At 43.3% G+C, this 22,689-nt stretch overlaps 1 protein-coding gene across 1 annotated transcript in view; it reads right to left on the bottom strand.

The window, feature by feature from the left end:
• The window catches only part of LOC128685785 (integrin alpha-PS2), a gene marked incomplete in the record, with an annotated part of 489,877 nt that overhangs the window by 153,395 nt on the left and 313,793 nt on the right, over window positions 1-22,689 (bottom strand).

Here is a 22,689-nt window from a genome sequence, read left to right as displayed (position 1 = left end):
TTTTTTTTTTTATTATCACACTGGCCGATTCCCACCAAGGCAGGGTGGCCCGAAAAAGAAAAACTTTCACCATCATTCACTCCATCACTGTCTTGCCAGAAGGGTGCTTTACACTACAGTTTTTAAACTGCAACATTAACACCCCTCCTTCAGAGTGCAGGCACTGTACTTCCCATCTCCAGGACTCAAGTCCGGCCTGCCGGTTTCCCTGAATCCCTTCATAAATGTTACTTTGCTCACACTCCAACAGCACGTCAAGTATTAAAAACCATTTGTCTCCATTCACTCCTATCAAACACGCTCACGCATGCCTGCTGGAAGTCCAAGCCCCTCGCACACAAAACCTCCTTTACCCCCTCCCTCCAACCTTTCCTAGGCCGACCCCTACCCCGCCTTCCTTCCACTACAGACTGATACACTCTTGAAGTCATTCTGTTTCGCTCCATTCTCTCTACATGTCCGAACCACCTCAACAACCCTTCCTCAGCCCTCTGGACAACAGTTTTGGTAATCCCGCACCTCCTCCTAACTTCCAAACTACGAATTCTCTGCATTATATTCACACCACACATTGCCCTCAGACATGACATCTCCACTGCCTCCAGCCTTCTCCTCGCTGCAACATTCATCACCCATGCTTCACACCCATATAAGAGCGTTGGTAAAACTATACTCTCATACATTCCCCTCTTTGCCTCCAAGGACAAAGTTCTTTGTCTCCACAGACTCCTAAGTGCACCACTCACTCTTTTTCCCTCATCAATTCTATGATTCACCTCATCTTTCATAGACCCATCCGCTGACACGTCCACTCCCAAATATCTGAATACATTCACCTCCTCCATACTCTCTCCCTCCAATCTGATATCAATCTTTCATCACCTAATCTTTTTGTTATCCTCATAACCTTACTCTTTCCTGTATTCACCTTTAATTTTCTTCTTTTGCACACCCTACCAAATTCATCCACCAATCTCTGCAACTTCTCTTCAGAATCTCCCAAGAGCACAGTGTCATCAGCAAAGAGCAACTGTGACAACTCCCACTTTGTGTGTGATTCTTTATCTTTTAACTCCACGCCTCTTGCCAAGACCCTCGCATTTACTTCTCTTACAACCCCATCTATAAATATATTAAACAACCACGGTGACATCACACATCCTTGTCTAAGGCCTACTTTTACTGGGAAATAATTTCCCTCTTTCCTACATACTCTAACTTGAGCCTCACTATCCTCGTAAAAACTCTTCACTGCTTTCAGTAACCTACCTCCTACACCATACACTTGCAACATCTGCCACATTGCCCCCCTATCCACCCTGTCATACGCCTTTTCCAAATCCATAAATGCCACAAAGACCTCTTTAGCCTTATCTAAATACTGTTCACTTATATGTTTCACTGTAAACACCTGGTCCACACACCCCCTACCTTTCCTAAAGCCTCCTTGTTCATCTGCTATCCTATTCTCCGTCTTACTCTTAATTCTTTCAATTATAACTCTACCATACACTTTACCAGGTATACTCAACAGACTTATCCCCCTATAATTTTTGCACTCTCTTTTATCCCCTTTGCCTTTATACAAAGGAACTATGCATGCTCTCTGCCAATCCCTAGGTACCTTACCCTCTTCCATACATTTATTAAATAATTGCACCAACCACTCCAAAACTATATCCCCACCTGCTTTTAACATTTCTATCTTTATCCCATCAATCCCGGCTGCCTTACCCCCTTTCATTTTACCTACTGCCTCACGAACTTCCCCCACACTCACAACTGGCTCTTCCTCACTCCTACAAGATGTTATTCCTCCTTGCCCTATACACGAAATCACAGCTTCCCTATCTTCATCAACATTTAACAATTCCTCAAAATATTCCCTCCATCTTCCCAATACCTCTAACTCTCCATTTAATAACTCTCCTCTCATATATATATATATATATATATATATATATATATATATATATATATATATATATATATATATATATATATATATATATGCAATAAGATCACAGTAAACAGGTGATTTCATATGCAAAACAACCACTCTGAAAGAATAGAGAAATTCCAAGCGCTTTCGTGACTACTCACATTATCAAGGAACTATGAAAGTAAAGCATCCAAGGAAGCTATATAAGGGGTCTGGCCAGCACCTCACTATCAGATCCCACAACGGTTAAACACGTGACGTGCGGCGAGCCAACTTGGATAGGTCCTTTGCACAACTCACCCCCAAACTATTCTACCCAAGAAAATTTAAAAATTATTTGTCCAGTGTATTATTAAATTCTTCCCAAATTCTATTAATTATAAATGGATCTAATTTATATAAACCAAAGGAAATATTCATATTATTGTCAAAACTGCTTTTTATGAAACAAGATTCAATTATATTCCTGTCGACCATGGACTTGCTTGATACTACTTTCTCAACTTTTTGAAAATCAATTGGATGGTTAAAATCTCTTACATGAATAAATAGAGCATTGGAATCTTGTCCAGTTCTAATGCTATATTTATGTTGTTTTAATCTTAGTTCGAGATTTTTACCAGTTTGACCGTAATAAACTTTATCGCAAATTTTACAAGGAATCTTATAGACACATCCATCAGCATTTTGGGGGGAATTCTTTATCAAAAGTTTTTTTACTGTATCAAGATTTTTGAATACAACTTTAATATTAAAAGTCTTAAGAAGAGAAGGCATATCAACCAAGTTTTCATGGTAAGGGAGAACCAACATATTTTTAGTTGAATAAGGCTGGTTGTCCCTTTTTGGATTGTAAAAAGTATTTCTAGCAACTTTAAAAGATTTATCAATTACATTTCTTGGGTATTTTAAATCATTACCTATTTCATAAATTTTGGATATTTCCTCATCTATGAACTCAGGACTACAAATTCGTAAAGCTCTCAAAAACATTGATGAGAAAACAGACAGTTTGACTCTATCTTGATGCGAGGAATAATAGTGGACATAGGAACAGTTATTTGTAGGTTTTCTGTAAATTTTAAATTTGAATTCATTATTACCCTTAATAATTAAAACATCTAGAAAAGGCAATGAGTTATTTTCTTCAAACTCAACAGTAAAGTTTATAGAATGGGCTAAGCTATTTAATTTTCCAAGGAAATGGTGTATATCTACATTTTTGGGCATAAGACACAAAATATCATCAACATATCTGAACCATTTAGCTCTATTAGGGAGGATTGTGTTAAGCAACCTTGTTTCAAAAAATTCCATGTATAGGTTACTAAGAACAGGTGAAAGAGGATTTCCCATTGCCATACCAAACTTCTGAGTGTAAAACTTATCATTAAATACAAATTTTGCATCAACAATGCAAAGTTTAATAAGTTTAATGATAGTAGGAACTGGCAATGGTAAATCATAGTTAACGAGTTCTTCAGATAAGAAACTTAATAAATCATCAACAGGAACTTTCGTAAACAAGGAAGTAACATCAAAACTAACCATGTTAAAATCATTTAAGTCAGTCAAGGAGCTTAATTTATCAACCAAGTCTATGTTGTTTTTAACATTAAAGTTAGAAATTTTGCCAACAATAGGGCTCAAAATATCAACAAGCCATTTGGATAATTTATATGAAACTGACCCTATGGAGCTAATAATTGGTCTGACTGGATTCCCTGGTTTGTGTGTTTTTATTAGTCCATACATGTAAGGTAAAGATGGATTAGTGGAAGTAAATTGTTTGACTAATTCATCTTTGCCTTTCAGTAGAAGTTTTATTGTTTTATTGAAATTGCTGTTAACGGTTTCTAGGGGATTTTTCCTAAGTTTAGAATAGGTTTCAGTATCATCTAAGAGATTATTCATTTTTTCTTGGTAATCATTTTCTTTCATAATTACTATTGCATTTATTTTGTCTGCTTTAGTAAGGCGCAAATTTTTATTGTTATTAAGTGTATCATAAGACTTAAAGAATCTTTGAGGGCAATTGGGAATGTTTGGTTTTAACATAGAGCTATATACCATTCCTTTACTAATATTAATTTCATCAGAGGATAAATCAGAAAATTTTTCAAAGTTACAAAAGGCTTTTGCAATTTCAACATTATTAAGTTTTTTTGAAGTTGCAAAACTTAGGCCAAAACCTAGAGCAGCAGTTGTATGTTTGTCTAAAATTTCATCTGATAAGTTAATTACAAAATTGTTATTAGCATGCTTTGTCCAATCACTATTTTCAATTAAAATGTCTAATTTTCTTTGTAGTTTGCTCTTGAGTTCATTACAAATTCTTCTGAGTTTATTATAGCAATGATCCAACATACTGTGTTTCCATTCTGATGGAATGGCCTGATTAAAAGAGTATTTTTTGTTTCTCAATATTTTGAATGCTTCCTTCTCCTGTATTTTAGTTATTTCAATATGTTTCTGAAGAATAATTCTCATAAAATCATCAAAAGGACGATCTCTCATGTCAAGGAGTCTATTGGGTAAAAGAGACTTGGGCAGAACTTGTTCATTTAAACAATTTTTTAAAAAATTAAGTCGAATAAAATATGCAAAACAACGCCTTACTAAAGCAGACAAAATAAATGCAATAGTAATTATGAAAGAAAATGATTACCAAGAAAAAATGAATAATCTCTTAGATGATACTGAAACCTATTCTAAACTTAGGAAAAATCCCCTAGAAACCGTTAACAGCAATTTCAATAAAACAATAAAACTTCTACTGAAAGGCAAAGATGAATTAGTCAAACAATTTACTTCCACTAATCCATCTTTACCTTACATGTATGGACTAATAAAAACACACAAACCAGGGAATCCAGTCAGACCAATTATTAGCTCCATAGGGTCAGTTTCATATAAATTATCCAAATGGCTTGTTGATATTTTGAGCCCTATTGTTGGCAAAATTTCTAACTTTAATGTTAAAAACAACATAGACTTGGTTGATAAATTAAGCTCCTTGACTGACTTAAATGATTTTAACATGGTTAGTTTTGATGTTACTTCCTTGTTTACGAAAGTTCCTGTTGATGATTTATTAAGTTTCTTATCTGAAGAACTCGTTAACTATGATTTACCATTGCCAGTTCCTACTATCATTAAACTTATTAAACTTTGCATTGTTGATGCAAAATTTGTATTTAATGATAAGTTTTACACTCAGAAGTTTGGTATGGCAATGGGAAATCCTCTTTCACCTGTTCTTAGTAACCTATACATGGAATTTTTTGAAACAAGGTTGCTTAACACAATCCTCCCTAATAGAGCTAAATGGTTCAGATATGTTGATGATATTTTGTGTCTTATGCCCAAAAATGTAGATATACACCATTTCCTTGGAAAATTAAATAGCTTAGCCCATTCTATAAACTTTACTGTTGAGTTTGAAGAAAATAACTCATTGCCTTTTCTAGATGTTTTAATTATTAAGGGTAATAATGAATTCAAATTTAAAATTTACAGAAAACCTACAAATAACTGTTCCTATGTCCACTATTATTCCTCGCATCAAGATAGAGTCAAACTGTCTGTTTTCTCATCAATGTTTTTGAGAGCTTTACGAATTTGTAGTCCTGAGTTCATAGATGAGGAAATATCCAAAATTTATGAAATAGGTAATGATTTAAAATACCCAAGAAATGTAATTGATAAATCTTTTAAAGTTGCTAGAAATACTTTTTACAATCCAAAAAGGGACAACCAGCCTTATTCAACTAAAAATATGTTGGTTCTCCCTTACCATGAAAACTTGGTTGATATGCCTTCTCTTCTTAAGACTTTTAATATTAAAGTTGTATTCAAAAATCTTGATACAGTAAAAAAACTTTTGATAAAGAATTCCCCCCAAAATGCTGATGGATGTGTCTATAAGATTCCTTGTAAAATTTGCGATAAAGTTTATTACGGTCAAACTGGTAAAAATCTCGAACTAAGATTAAAACAACATAAATATAGCATTAGAACTGGACAAGATTCCAATGCTCTATTTATTCATGTAAGAGATTTTAACCATCCAATTGATTTTCAAAAAGTTGAGAAAGTAGTATCAAGCAAGTCCATGGTCGACAGGAATATAATTGAATCTTGTTTCATAAAAAGCAGTTTTGACAATAATATGAATATTTCCTTTGGTTTATATAAATTAGATCCATTTATAATTAATAGAATTTGGGAAGAATTTAATAATACACTGGACAAATAATAATTTTTAAATTTTCTTGGGTAGAATAGTTTGTGGGTGAGTTGTGCAAAGGACCTATCCAAGTTGGCTCGGCGCGCGTCAGGTGTTTAACCGTTGTGGGATCTGATAGTGAGGTGCTGGCCAGACCCCTTATATAGCTTCCTTGGATGCTTTACTTTCATAGTTCCTTGATAATGTGAGTAGTCACGAAAGCGCTTGGAATTTCTCTATTCTTTCAGAGTGGTTGTTTTGCATATTCTGAAATCACCTGTTTACTGTGATCTTATTGCATATATATATATATATATATATATATATATATATATATATATATATATATATATATATATATATATATATATATATATATATATATATATATATATATATGTTGACTGAGCTATGCTAGGCTGTCACCTTCATACTCCTCACTTCACTCTTCTAAGTCACGGTGTCATAATAGAGCAGGAGGACTGTAACACACTTCAATTTTCACGTATAATTTGTGGTCTGGTTATATTAATTACTATATTACTATAGCAGTGTCAGTTATATTTATTTTATACATTAAAATAAGAATGTACTGCTGTTCCAGTTAATAATAACCGAGAGAATAACGTAACATACATTTCTGTTTCCGGTTTAAGATAAATATGTATAGCTTCCGAAATCATTTTTTGGGCAGTAATAATATATTATTGAGTTTAAATCAGTCATTCTTGCTCAGTTTCCGCTGGAAAACTGGGGCGACCACCTGGTTCCTACTTTAGTGTTATTCACGGCGCTAAATTAAGTTCATTTTTTTCTCCGCCGAAATAGCTAGTGTATTGTACACTCCATATCCATCCTGTGGAAGGGAGAGGATAGCGTATTATTGTGTGGGTGATGGCGTGTTCGTGTGTGTGGGGGGGGGAGTGATCTAGGGATAGGTTGTGTTGATGTGGGAGGTGGTGCCTGTGGGCGTGGATTCGAGGCCGTGCATTTGGACATGTGTTTATGCGTGGGCGTGGGCGTGGACTGATGGGACGCCCAACAATGATAATGTCAGATGATCTAGAAGGCTGCTCTTGTTTGGCAGTGAGCGAGGGGGAGGGGGGAATGGGAGGGTAAGGGAAAGAGGAGGGGGAAGGCGAGGGGGAACAGGAGGGCTCCCAACACTTGGTAAGTAAACACAAGTTTTTGGCTCTGAAAACTTTATTTTACTAAAAAAGTAAGAGTAAGGTGAGGTTAATGCAGCAATAAAGATGAGACAAACTAGACGCATTATTATTATACTGAATGCTGAAGTCCATTTTATTGCATACATAAATTTTCGCTTGCCTTATTCGGCAAGAAGAGCGTTGCTATTTAAGCCGATATATATATATATATATATATATATATATATATATATATATATATATATATATATATATATATATATATATATATATATATATATCGTGCTGAATAGGTAAAACTTGTTATTTTAGCTTAACTAGCAACGCTCTTCTTGCCGAATAAATCAAGCGAAAATTTGTGTATGCAATAATTTCGCAGAAATCATTCTGAACCTAACTAAAAAAAAATATATTTCATTGTCTTTGTTTATTATTAAATTAAACTTATCTAAAATATATTTACATAATTGGATTATGCTAAATTAAATTGAGTTTATTATAATAAGGTTAGGTAAGTTTTCTAAGATTCTTTTGATACAAAATTATTAATTTTTACATTAACATAAATAAAAAATATATATCTTTAAACGTATAAGAGAAAAATTTAAAAAGGACTTAATTTTAAATGAGTTCTTGATAATTGACCAATTTTACCTATTCGGCACGACATGTATAAAAGGATCTTAATGACTCAGATGAGGTGAGGTGTTGAGGCAGGTGAGGTGTTAGTTGAAGACCTGGGCAGGTGTTGAGGCAGGTGAAGTGTCAGTTGGTGAAGACCTGGGCAGGTGTTGAGGCAGGTGAGGTGTCAGTTGGTGAAGACCTGGGCAGGTGAGGTGTTAGTTGGTGAAGACCTGGGCAGGTGAGATGTTAGTTGGTGAAGACCTGGGCAGGTGAGGTGTTAGTTGGTGAAGACCTGGGCAGGTGAGGTGTTAGTTGGTGAAGACCTGAGCAGGTGTTGAGGCAGGTGAAGTGTCAGTTGGTGAAGATCTGGGCAGGTGTTGAGGCAGGTGAAGTGTCAGTTGGTGAAGACCTGGGCAGGTGTTGAGGCAGGTGAAGTGTCAGTTGGTGAAGACCTGGACAGGTGTTGAGGCAGGTGAAGTGTCAGTTGAAGACCTGGGCAGGTGTTGAGGTAGGTGAGGTGCCAGTTGGTGAAGACCTGGGCAGGTGTTGAGGCAGATGAAGTACCAGTTGAAGACCTGGGCAGGAGTTGAATCAGGTGAGGTGCCAGTTTACGAATGGTATATAATACCGACAAGATGAGAGTAAGACACATGTGCAACATCTGGGTATCTTTATTGTAGACGTTTCGCCATCCAGTGGCTTTATCAATACAAATTCTAGGACATAACTTGAAGACAGTAGAACTATGTACAGAAGATGAGGTAATCAGTCCCTCAACCTAGGAGTAGGTGCGAACAGCACCATAGTCGTGGAGATTCTGAAGCAGAAGAAAGAATCCTGGCGCTTATATAGTAACGTCAGGTGAAGCAGACGAGGGCAAATTCACTGGTAGGCGGGATTCCCCAGTGGAAGTAGGTCCTTCCCAAAGAGATGGGTTATTTGTAGTAGTAGTTATCGTAGTCGTGAAGGTTATGTACATGTCCTCAGAATTAAGATTCCATGATGTTGCAGTGTCTGACAAGTTGTGTACGAATGGTATATAATACCGACAAGATGAGATTAAGACACATGTGCAACATCTGGGTATCTTTATTGTAGACGTTTCGCCATCCAGTGGCTTTATCAATACAAATTCTAGGACATAACTTGAAGACAGTAGAACTATGTACAGAAGATGAGGTAATCAGTCCCTCAACCTAGGAGTAGGTGCGAACAGCACCATAGTCGTGGAGATTCTGAAGCAGAAGAAAGAATCCTGGCGCTTATATAGTAACGTCAGGTGTAGCAGACGAGGGCATATTCACTGGTAGGCGGGATTCCCCAGTGGAAGTAGGTCCTTCCCAAAGAGATGGGTTAGTTGTAGTAGTAGTTGTCGTAGTTGTGAAGGTTATGTACATGTTATGTACATGTAAGACATGTGTCTTACTCTCATCTTGTCGGTATTATATACCATTCGTACACAACTTGTCAGACACTGCAACATCATGGAATCTTAATTCTGAGGACATGTACATAACCTTCACGACTACGACAACTACTACTACAACTAACCCATCTCTTTGGGAAGGACCTACTTCCACTGGGGAATCCCGCCTACCAGTGAATATGCCCTCGTCTGCTACACCTGACGTTACTATATAAGCGCCAGGATTCTTTCTTCTGCTTCAGAATCTCCACGACTATGGTGCTGTTCGCACCTACTCCTAGGTTGAGGGACTGATTACCTCATCTTCTGTACATAGTTCTACTGTCTTCAAGTTATGTCCTAGAATTTGTATTGATAAAGCCACTGGATGGCGAAACGTCTACAATAAAGATACCCAGATGTTGCACATGTGTCTTACTCTCAAGGTGTTGAGGCAGGTGAAGTGTCAGTTGTTGAAGACCTGCGCAGGTGTTGAGGCAGGTGAGGTGCCAGTTGGTGAAGACCTGGGCAGGTGTTGAGGCAGATGAAGTGCCAGTTGAAGACCTGGGCAGGTGTTGAATCATGTGAGGTGCCAGTTGGTGAAGGCCTGGGCAGGTGTTGAGGCAGGTGAAGTGTCATTTGGTGAAAACCTGGGCAGGTGTTGAGGCAGGTGAAGTGTCAGTTGGTGAAGACCTGGGCAGGTGTTGAGGCAGGTGAAGTGTCAGTTGAAGACCTGGGCAGGTGTTGAGGCAGGTGAGGTGTCATTTGAAGACCTGGGCAGGTGTTGAGGCAAGTGAAGTGTCAGCTTGTGAAGACCTGGGCAGGTGTTGAGGCAGGTGAAGTGTCAGTTGGTGAAGACCTGGGCAGGTGTTGAGGCAGGTGAAGTGTCAGCTGGTGAGGACCTGGGCAGGTGTTCAGGCAGGTGAAGTGTCAGTTGGTGAAGACCTGGGCAGGTGTTGAGGCAGGTGAAGTGTCAATTGGTGAAGACCTGGGCAGGTGTTGAGGCAGGTGAAGTGTCAGTTGGTGAAGACCTGGGCAGGTGTTGAGGCAGGTGAAGTGTCAGTTGGTGAAGACCTGGGCAGGTGTTGAGGCAGGACCTGGACAGGTGTTGAGGCAGGTGAAGTGTCAGTTGGTGAAGACCTGGGCAGGTGTTGAGGCAGGACCTGGACAGGTGTTGAGGGAGGTGAAGTGTCAGTTGGTGAAGACCTGGGCAGGTGTTGAGGCAGGACCTGGACAGGTGTTGAGGCAGGTGAAGTGTCAGTTGGTGAAGACCTGGGCAGGTGTTGAGGCAGGACCTGGACAGGTGTTGAGGCAGGTGAAGTGTCAGTTGGTGAAGACCTGGGCAGGTGTTGAGGCAGGACCTGGACAGGTGTTGAGGCAGGTGAAGTGTCAGTTGGTGAAGACCTGGGCAGGTGTTGAGGCAGGACCTGGACAGGTGTTGAGGCAGGTGAAGTGTCAGTTGGTGAAGACCTGGGCAGGTGTTGAGGCAGGACCTGGACAGGTGTTGAGGCAGGTGAAGTGTCAGTTGGTGAAGACCTGGGCAGGTGTTGAGGCAGGACCTGGACAGGTGTTGAGGCAGGTGAAGTGTCAGTTACACTTCAGCTGCAGGTGTGTCAGCGTGGGAACGTCGTCTCCCACACAGTAGGTCACTTATGGTCATCTGAGAGTCAGCTCCCGGGTTTTTAATATTACAGAGTTACGCCCTCAGAAGAGCATGTCAGCGCGCCTAACTGGGTGTTCCAGCTCAGTCAAGTGTCCACTTACGTGAGGTGGACAATCTTAGTGTCCAAAACAGTGCATACCTGGCACTGTCATATGTCACTCCTGCCTCAGCTGCTAGCAGTATAGTTCACTAACAAGTATGGTGTCCGGTGGTTCAAACACCTCAACCCTGACGTAACCTTTCTTGGTTCTGATTTAGGCAGATGTCCGTCTCCTCCTCCGGTATTTGCATCACGGTATACGTATGCAGTAATTTCGCAAAAAAATCATTCTGAACGTAACGAAAAAAATATATTTTATTGTGTTTGTTTATTATTAAATTATTGTAAACTTATCTGAAATATATTTAGTTGGATTAGGCTAAATTAAATTGTGCTTCTTATAATAAGGTTATGTAAGTTTTCTAAGATTCTTTTGGTACAAAGTTATGAATTTTTACATTAACATAAATGAAAAAATATATCTTTAAACGTATAAAAGAAAATTTTTTTAGAAAGGCTTGATTTAAAATGAGTTCTTGCTAACTGACCAGTTTTACCTATCCTCCACGATATATATATATATATATATATATATATATATATATATATATATATATATATATATAAATATATATATATATATATATATATATATATATATATATATATATATATATATATATATGTCGTGCCGAATATGTAAAACTGGTCAATTAGCAAGAACTCATTTAAAATTAAGTCCTTTCTGAAATTTTCTCTTATACGTTTAAAGATATATTTTTTTCATTAATGTTAATGTAAAAAATTTTAATTTTGCACCAAAAGAATCTTAGAAAACTTACCTAACCTTATTATAACAAGAACAATTTATTTTAGCCTAACCCAACTAAATATATTTTAAATACGTTTACAATAATTTAATACTAAACAAACACAATCAAATATATTTTTTTCGTTAGGTTCAGAATGATTTTGGCGATATTATTGCATACACAAATTTTCACTTGTCCTATATGGCAAGATGAGCGTTGCTATTTAAGCCAAGATCGCAAGTTCTGCCTATTCGGCACGACATATATATATATATATATATATATATATATATATATATATATATATATATATATATATATATATATATATATATATGCAATGGATGTGGGGTGTGAATATAATGCAGAGTGAAGAGTTTTTACGTAGTTTTAGAGTAAGTTTTTTCCCAGGTAGGAGACAAGTGCGGGATTACGAGGGTCTTGGCAAAAGTTAAAAGATAAAGAATCTGTTGTCACAGAGGTGCTGAGATTCTGAAGGGTTGCAGAGATTGGTGGATGAATTTGTGGGTGTGCGAAGACATGTAGAGATAACAAAAAGAAGGTGATGAGCAGAAGGGACAGAATGAGTGGACTTCAAGAGTGTATCAGTCTGTAGTGGAAGGAAGGCGGGGTAGGGGTCGGCCTAGGAAAGGTTGGAGGGAGGGGGTAAAGGAGGTTTTGTGTGCGAGGGGCTTGGACTTCCAGCAGGCATGCATGAGCGTGTTTGATAGGAGTGAATGGAGACAAATGGTTTTTAATACTTGACGTGCTGTTGGAGTGTGAGCAAAGTAACATTTATGAAGGGATTCAGGGAAACCGGCAGGCCGGACTTGAGTCCTGGAGATGGGAAGTACAGTGCCTGCACTCTGAAGGAGGGGTGTTAATGTTGCAGTTTAAAAACTGTAGTGTAAAGCACCCTTCTGGCAAGACAGTGATGGAGTGAATGATGGTGAAAGTTTTTCTTTTTCGGGCCACCCTGCCTTGGTGGGAATCGGCCAGTGTGATAATAATAAAATATATATATATATATACTGTGACCCGACCCCTGCAGTCATATATAGGTGAGTACACACATATGATTGCTTCCTGGTCGTCCAGGACCGTCATGACGGGGTCATGCACGAGACGTGAGGGCGTGTATAGTGTGGGGGGTACGTTCCCTCACATCACCTCCCTCACTTCACTACCCACCATTCACACACCACACCGCACACACACTGCCCACTAACCACGCCCACACTCTGCCCACTAACCACGCCCACACACTGCCCACTAACCACGCCCTCACAAGTTACCATTCACTGAACACTTCCACCAGCCATCACTGGACCTCAAGATAGACTTTTTCACTGATGAAGATCTTTTCCCCACCTCTGAACCCCCTCCTACCCCCCCCCACCTATCTTTTACTTGTGCTGCTGAGAGCTGAGAATGTTCGACTCACAATCGTAGTCTTGAGGCTTCCCTGGAACGTAGAAACCTGTAGACAGGTTTCCTTATACCCTTGAAGCCCCTGCCCACCTAATAGTAAAAATAGGTACCTGTGTGTTAGGTCAATGTTGTGGGTCACATCCAGTTGGGAAAATGTGTAAGAATATTATATCCTGTGTAAACAACGTTCCATTACTGTATAAGAAACTCCAGTACTTGCTGGACTCTTCTATCTTGGCTACCTGGAGTGTGTTGCGAGGATCAGCGCCCCCGAGGCCCGGTCCCAGACTAGGCTTCCCGGTGGATAACCTGATAACCAAGTTTCTGATACTAGTCACAAGAAGTCCAACGTGGAAATAATTGGTTTAAAATACCAAGTCCAACGTGGGCACCACAGCCCGGCTTATCAGGGGAGGGACAGCCAGGGATCTGTTAGTACATCCTTGACTGTGGAAGCAAACAGTCCACTCCCGTGTGAGGAACTCCAGTACCTGCTGGAGGTGCTCAGGTGTTGGGTGCAAGGTATCGTTGTACATATCGCCAGTTCTCTTCTCTCTCCTCGTCCCATTACCCTCTTCTTTCCCCCTCCTATTCCCACTTCTATCACCACCTTGCCCTTCCCTATCCCCTTTCCTCGTCACCCCAAAATATGTGGCAACACGTGACTTCCGGCGGCTCAGGGTCAGGGAAGGAGGGGGGTGAAGTTGTTGGGTAAATATCACAGGGTTCCTCAGGTCTACCTCCCCCAGGGATTCTAAGGTCCAGTACCTGCCCCAGGGATCCTAAAGTCCAGTACCTGCCCCAGGGATCCTAAAGTCCACTACCTGCCCCAGGGATCCTGAAGTCCAGTACCTGCCCCAGGGATCCTAAGGTCCAGTACCTGACCCAGGGATCCTAAGGTCCAGTACCTGACCCATGGATCCTAAGATCCAGTACCTGACTCATGGATCCTAAGGTCCAGTACCTGACCCAGGGATTCCCCAGATCCAGCACCTGTCCCAGGGACCCCTACGTCCAGTAGGGGATTCTCAGGGATTCTCAGTTCCAATTCCTGCCCCAGGGATCCCCCAGATTCAGTACCTGCCCAAGGGATTCCAGGTCAAGTACAGGGACCCCAGGTCTAGTACTAGCTCCAGGGACCCCCAGATCCATCATCTGCCCCAGGGACCCCCAGATCCAGCACCTGCCCCATAGACCCCCAGATCCAGTACCTGCCCCTGGGATTCCAGTCAAGTACTTGCCCTAAGTTCAGTACCTGCCCCAGGGATCCCAGGTCCAGTACCTGCCCCAGGGATCCCAGATCCAGTACCTGCCCCAGGGATCCCAGATCCAGCACTTGCTCCAGGTCAACCACCTGCCCCAGGACCCTCATGTCCAGTACATTCCCCAGAGACCCCCAGATCCAGTACCTGCCCCTGGGATTCCAAGTCAAGTACTTGCCCTAAGTTCAGTACCTGCCCCAGGGATCCCAGGTTCAGTACCTGCCCCAGGGATCCCAGATCCAGTACCTGCCCCAGGGATCCCAGATCCAGTACGTGCCCCAGGGATCCCAGATCCAGCACTTGCTCCAGGTCAACCACCTGCCTCAGGACCCTCATGTCCAGTACATGCCCCAGAGACCCCCCAGGTCTAGTACTTGCTCCGGGAACCCCTAGATCTTTCACCTGCCCCAAGGACCCCTCAGGGGCCACTCCTCGGTCCTCTAAAAGCAGTGTTACAACATCAACTGCCCTGCATACCATCTAAAAGAGACCAGGAGACACAGACCCCACAAGACAAACAATAGTATCTCCAAGTGATTTTTTAGTGGCAGGAAACGGAAAAAGAAAATGGAAGGAAATAGCAAAAATAGTCCACCACCTTGGAGCCTTGTTGGACTGGAGGCGCAGCCAGTGGCCACCTATGGCCCTCCAGAATTACAACTACTGATGCCAATAGCAAAATCCCCCCCAACAAACACAGAGTACAACCTTGTTTATATTTGCTAATATACAGGACCTTAAGCCATCCATCAACAAAATACCTTTTATAAGTGGACTTCTAGAGGAGTCTAATGCAATGTTTGCAGCCTTCACAGAGACTCACACAGAAGATCACTTTGACAGTGAAATATAGATAAGTGGTTACAACCTCTTTAGATGCGACAGAATGAACAGGCAACAAGGGGGGGGGTTGGCCTGTATGTCAAAGAGTCCCTCATCTGCACTGAGTTGCTGAACACCACAAATGATGTAGTTGAAGTCCTATCAGTAAAGATTGAGAACCAAAACCTAGTCATCGTGGTTGTATATAAGCCACCAGATGCAACCTCCCAGCTACTGAAAATTGATTACTGTCTGGAAAGCCTTCCAGCTCCATCCCCAAACATCTTACTGCTTGGCGATTTCAACCTAAGGCATACAAAATGGAAGAATGTAGCGAATAATCTTATAGCTGAAACAATCCCTGGAGGTAGCGCAGACGAAAGGTCACACACACATGAACTACTAAGTCTCTGTGATAAACACACCTTAAGCCAGCAGATAATGGAGCCAACAAGACTAGGAAACACACTTGACCTTATCTTCACAAATAATGAAGACCTGGTAAGAGACATAACAATATAAATAACAACTAATTTCGATCACAATCTAATCGAAGTCCAGACTTACATGTACAGGGGTCCTGATCAGCAGAATGCATGTACCTGTCAAAGTGTCTTCACAAAATACAACTTCAACAACAAAAACATCAACTGGGACCAAGTAAACCATGTCCTAAACGAAACATGTTGGGAAGATATCTTAAATAACATGGATCCAAACCAGTGCCTTGGAAGGATCAACTTCCTGGCAGCTGAAGCATGTTCTAGGCATATTCCCCTAAGAAAAAGGAAGTGCAGGAGTAAACTGGAGAAAGACGCTCCCTCTACAAAAGACAACGAAGAATCACGGCTCCTCAGGAACGCTAGAATATCTGATACACGGAAGGAGGCGATGACCAGGGAAGTGGAAACTATCGAACTTCAGTTAAATGACTCTTACATGAACCAGGAGAGACAGGAGAAGCTTAAAGCTATTAGTGAAATTGAAAGAAATTCGAAATATTTCTTTTCATATGCCAAAAACAAGGCAAATACCACATCTAGTATCGGCTCTTACTAAGACAAGATGGAACTTACACAGATGGCAACAAGGAAATGAGTGAAATACTGAAATCCCAGTATGACTCTGTGTTTAGTGAGCCACTAATCAGTCTGAGGATCGACGATCCAAATGATTTCTTCATGAATGAGCCTCAGAACTCCATCAGTGTATGCCAGATTTCCTACATTACCCTAACTCCGATAGACTTTGAAGGGAGTGTTATGTTCCTCCATCAGAGGGGAGGTGGAGGGAGTGTTATGCTCCTCCATCAGAGGGGAGGTGGAGGTTACCTGGAGGTTATTCCGGGGATCAACGCCCCCGCGGCCCGGTCCATGACCAGGCCTCCCGATGGATCAGGGCCTGATCAACTAGGCTGTTACTGCTGGCCGCACGCAGTCCAACGTACGAGCCACAGCCCGGCTGATCCGGCACTGACTTTGGCAATTCCCCTAATGCTTGATGGGAGGCTGTTAAACAGTTTTGGGCCCCGGACACTTATGGTGTTTTCCCTTAGTGTACCAATGGCGCCCCTACTTTTTATTGGGGGCATTTTGCATCGCCTGCCCAGTCTTTTACTTTCGTAGGGAGTGATTTCTGTGTGCAGATTTGGAACCATTCCTTCCAAGATTTTCCAAGTGTAGATTATGATATATCTCTCCCTCGTGCGTTCCAACGAGTACAAGTCGAGTGCTTCCAAGCGTTCCCAGTAGTTAAGGTGCTTGACAGAACTTATACGTGCAGTAAAGGATCTCTGTACACTCTCTAGATCTGCGATTTCACCTGCTTTGAATGGAGATGTTAATGTACAGCAGTATTCCAGCCTAGAGAGAACAAGTGATTTGAAAAGGATCATCATGGGCTTGGCATCTCTCGTTTTGAAAGTTCTCATTATCCATCCTATCATTTTCTTTGCACGTGCGATCGTGGCACTGTTGTGATCCTTGAAAGTCAGAGAGGGAGTGTTATATTCCTCCATCAGAGGGGAGGTGGAGGGAGTGTTATGTTCCTCCATCAGAGGGGAGGTGGAGGGAGTGTTATGTTCCTCCATCAGAGGGGAGGTGGAGGGAGTGTTATGTTCCTCCATCAGAGGGGAGGTGGAGGGAGTGTTATGTTCCTCCAACAAAGGGGAGGTGGAGGGAGGGTTATGTTCCTCCATCAGAGGGGAGGTGGAGGGAGTGTTATGTTCCTCCATCAGAGGGAAGGTGGAGGGAGTGTTATGTTCCTCCATCAGCGGGGAGGTGGAGGGAGTGTTATGTTCCTCCATCAGAGGGGAGGTGGAGGGAGTGTTATGTTCCTCCATCAGAGGGGAGGAGAGAGTGTTATGCTCCTCCATCAGAGTGGAGGTGGAGGGAGGTTTATGTTCCTCCATCAGAGGGGAGGTGGAGGGAGGGTTATGTTCCTCCATCAGAATGGAGGTGGAGGGAGGGTTATGTTCCTCCATCAGAGGGGAGGTGGAGGGAGTGTTATGTTCCTCCCTCAGAGGGGAGGTGGAGGGAGGGTTATGTTCCTCCATCAGAGGGGAGGTGGAGGGAGTGTTATGTTCCTCCATCAGAGGGGAGGTGGAGGGAGTGTTATGTTCCTACATCAGAGGGGAGGTGGAGGGAGTGTTATGTTCCTCCATCAGAGGGGAGGTGGAGGGAGTGTTATGTTCCTCCATCAGAGGGGAGGTGGAGGGAGTGTTATGTTCCTCCATCAGAGGGGAGGTGGAGGGAGTGTTATGTTCCTCCATCAGAGGGGAGGTGGAGGGAGGGTTATGTTCCTCCATCAGAGGGGAGGTGGAGGGAGTGTTATGTTCCTCCATCAGAGGGGAGGTGGAGGGAGTGTTATGTTCCTCCATCAGAGGGGAGGAGGGAGTGTTATGCTCCTCCATCAGAGTGGAGGTGGAGGGAGGTTTATGTTCCTCCATCAGAATGGAGGTGGAGGGAGTGTTATGTTCCTCCATCAGAGGGGAGGAGGGAGTGTTATGCTCCTCCATCAGAGGGGAGGTGGAGGGAGGGTTATGTTCCTCCATCAGAATGGAGGTGGAGGGAGGGTTATGTTCCTCCATCAGAGGGGAGGTGGAGGGAGTGTTATGTTCCTCCCTCAGAGGGGAGGTGGAGGGAGTGTTATGTTCCTCCATCAGAGGGGAGGTGGAGGGAGGGTTATGTTCCTACATCAGAGGGGAGGTGGAGGGAGTGTTATGTTCCTCCATCAGAGAGGTGGAGGGAGGGTTATGTTCCTACATCAGAGGGGAGGTGGAGGGAGTGTTATGTTCCTCCATCAGAGAGGTGGAGGGAGGGTTATGTTCCTACATCAGAGAGGAGGTGGAGGGAGTGTTATGTTCCTACATCAGAGAGGTGGAGGGAGGGTTATGTTCCTACATCAGAGAGGAGGTGGAGGGAGTGTTATGTTCCTACATCAGAGAGGAGGTGGAGGGAGTGTTATGTTCCTCCATCAGAGAGGTGGAGGGAGGGTTATGTTCCTACATCAGAGAGGAGGTGGAGGGAGTGTTATGTTCCTCCATCAGAGAGGTGGAGGGAGGGTTATGTTCCTACATCAGAGAGGAGGTGGAGGGAGTGTTATGTTCCTACATCAGAGAGGAGGTGGAGGGAGTGTTATGTTCCTCCATCAGAGAGGTGGAGGGAGGGTTATGTTCCTCCATCAGAGGGGAGGTGGAGGGAGTGTTATGTTCCTCCATCAGAGAGGAGGTGGAGGGAGGGTTATGTTCCTACATCAGAGAGGAGGTGGAGGGAGTGTTATGTTCCTACATCAGAGAGGAGGTGGAGGGAGTGTTATGTTCCTCCATCAGAGAGGTGGAGGGAGGGTTATGTTCCTACATCAGAGAGGAGGTGGAGGGAGTGTTATGTTCCTACATCAGAGAGGTGGAGGGAGGGTTATGTTCCTACATCAGAGAGGTGGAGGGAGTGTTATGTTCCTACATCAGAGAGGAGGTGGAGGGAGTGTTATGTTCCTACATCAGAGAGGTGGAGGGAGGGTTATGTTCCTACATCAGAGAGGTGGAGGGAGTGTTATATTCCTACATCAGAGAGGAGGTGGAGGGAGTGTTATGTTCCTACATCAGAGAGGAGGTGGAGGGAGTGTTATGTTCCTCCATCAGAGAGGTGGAGGGAGGGTTATGTTCCTCCATCAGAGAGGAGGTGGAGGGAGTGTTATATTCCTACATCAGAGAGGAGGTGGAGGGAGTGTTATGTTCCTACATCAGAGAGGAGGTGGAGGGAGTGTTATGTTCCTACATCAGAGAGGAGGTGGAGGGAGTGTTATGTTCCTACATCAGAGAGGAGGTGGAGGGAGTGTTATGTTCCTCCATCAGAGAGGAGGTGGAGGGAGTGTTATGTTCCTACATCAGAGAGGAGGTGGAGGGAGTGTTATATTCCTACATCAGAGAGGAGGTGGAGGGAGTGTTATGTTCCTCCATCAGAGAGGAGGTGGAGGGAGTGTTATGTTCCTCCATCAGAGGGGAGGTGGAGGGAGTGTTAGGTTCCTCCATCAGAGAGGAGGTGGAGGGAGTGTTATATTCCTACATCAGAGAGGAGGTGGAGGGAGTGTTATGTTCCTACATCAGAGAGGAGGTGGAGGGAGTGTTATGTTCCTCCATCAGAGGGGAGGTGGAGGGAGTGTTATGTTCCTCCATCAGAGAGGAGGTGGAGGGAGTGTTATATTCCTACATCAGAGAGGAGGTGGAGGGAGTGTTATGTTCCTACATCAGAGAGGAGGTGGAGGGAGTGTTATGTTCCTACATCAGAGGGGAGGTGGAGGGAGTGTTATGTTCCTACATCAGAGGGGAGGTGGAGGGAGTGTTATGTTCCTACATCAGAGGGGAGGTGGAGGGAGTGTTATGTTCCTCCATCAGAGGGGAGGTGGAGGGAGTGTTATGTTCCTACATCAGAGGGGAGGTGGAGAGGAGTGTTATGTTCCTACATCAGAGGGGAGGTGGAGGGAGTGTTATGTTCCTCCATCAGAGGGGAGATGGAGGGAGTGTTATGTTCCTACATCAGCGTGGAGGTGGAGGGAGTGTTATGTTCCTACATCAGAGTGGAGGTGGAGGGAGTGTTATGTTCCTCCATCAGAGGGGAGGTGGAGGGAGTGTTATGTTCCTACATCAGAGGGGAGGTGGAGGGAGTGTTATGTTCCTATCATCCTACATCAGAGAGGAGGTGGAGGAGAGTGTTATGTTCCTCCATCAGAGAGGAGGTTGTTATGTTCCTACATCAGAGGGGAGGTGGAGGGAGTGTTATGTTCCTACATCAGAGGGGAGGTGGAGGGAGTGTTATGTTCCTACATCAGAGGGGAGGTGGAGGGAGTGTTATGTTCCTACATCAGAGGGGAGGTGGAGGGAGTGTTATGTTCCTACATCAGAGGGGAGGTGGAGGGAGTGTTATGTTCCTACATCAGAGAGGGAGGTGGAGGGAGTGTTATGTTCCTACATCAGAGAGGGGTGGAGGTGGAGGGAGGGTTATGTTCCTACATCAGAGGGGAGGTGGAGGGAGTGTTATGTTCCTACATCAGAGGGGAGGTGGAGGGAGTGTTATGTTCCTACATCAGAGGGGAGGTGGAGGGAGTGTTATGTTCCTACATCAGAGGGGAGGTGGAGGGAGTGTTATGTTCCTCCATCAGAGGGGAGGTGGAGGGAGTGTTATGTTCCTACATCAGAGGGGAGGTGGAGGGAGTGTTATGTTCCTACATCAGAGGGGAGGTGGAGGGAGTGTTATGTTCCTACATCAGAGAGGAGGTGGAGGGAGGGTTATGTTCCTACATCAGAGAGGAGGTGGAGGGAGTGTTATGTTCCTACATCAGAGGGGAGGTGGAGGGAGTGTTATGTTCCTACATCAGAGAGGAGGTGGAGGGAGTGTTATGTTCCTACATCAGAGGGGAGGTGGAGGGAGTGTTATGTTCCTACATCAGAGGGGAGGTGGAGGGAGTGTTATGTTCCTACATCAGAGGGGAGGTGGAGGGAGGGTTATGTTCCTACATCAGAGAGGAGGTGGAGGGAGTGTTATGTTCCTACATCAGAGGGGAGGTGGAGGGAGTGTTATGTTCCTACATCAGAGGGGAGGTGGAGGGAGTGTTATGTTCCTACATCAGAGAGGAGGTGGAGGGAGGGTTATGTTCCTACATCAGAGGGGAGGTGGAGGGAGTGTTATGTTCCTACATCAGAGGGGAGGTGGAGGGAGTGTTATGTTCCTACATCAGAGGGGAGATGTTATGATCAGAGGAGGTGTTATGTTCCTACATCAGAGAGGAGGTGGAGGGAGTGTTATGTTCCTCCATCAGAGGGGAGGTGGAGGGAGTGTTATGTTCCTACATCAGAGGGGAGATGTTATGTTCCTCCATCAGAGGGGAGATGGAGGGAGTGTTATGTTCCTACATCAGAGGGGAGGTGGAGGGAGTGTTATGTTCCTCCATCAGAGGGGAGGTGGAGGGAGTGTTATGTTCCTACATCAGAGGGGAGATGGAGGGAGTGTTATGTTCCTACATCAGAGAGGAGGTGGGTCTTGTTATTACTGACATCTAGTGAGCGCTTCAACAATTTGTTCTGGTCTGGAACATATGATTTTTTGGGGGGCAATAAATTCTGGAGCGGATTTATGGTGGTGTAGATTAGTGATTATGGAGCCATGGCGGAGCGGCCTTCACCACGACACACCATTGTTGTCGTTCTTGTAACCTGCACAGTGTTGATATGCTGCCAATGATTTTACGGGTGTGGATGGTAGAATTTTATGTGGGCATTATGGAGGCGCCGTGGCCTCGCCTACCAGTGTTTTTAACTGGAGACGAAAAAATATTTAAAGGTCATATCACAGCGTTTGTTAATGTGAGTTTTTTTCCTCTCTCTTAAGAATATAGGGGGACACTGCAGCAGCCTTATTAACCCATGCTAGGCAGGTCTAGCTCACACTCACTCATGTACCTGTCTAAACTATTTTTTAAAGTTACCCAAAGTTCTCCTTAGTGACGCTACTCGGCAGTTCGTTCCACTCGTCCACAAGTCTGTTATGAAACTAGTGTTTTCCTATATCCTGGCCCAAGACCGAGCTTCCGGTGTACAAAAACTGTCGACTCGTTAAATAATCCGCACATAAGTTTGTCTCTTATCTACCTAGAGTCTACTCGGAGGGTATTTCGGGGATCAACGCCCCCGCGGCCCGGTCCATGACCAGGCTTCCCGGTGGATCAGGGCCTGATTAACGAGGCTGTTACTGCTTATGTTCGGGCTAGTTGTCTAGTGTTCCAGTCGCGGTATTGTGCC

This window comes from Cherax quadricarinatus, chromosome 1 (genome assembly GCF_038502225.1).
Source record: "Cherax quadricarinatus isolate ZL_2023a chromosome 1, ASM3850222v1, whole genome shotgun sequence".
NCBI lineage: Eukaryota > Metazoa > Arthropoda > Malacostraca > Decapoda > Parastacidae > Cherax > Cherax quadricarinatus.
This window is presented reverse-complemented; position numbering and strand designations above follow the sequence as displayed.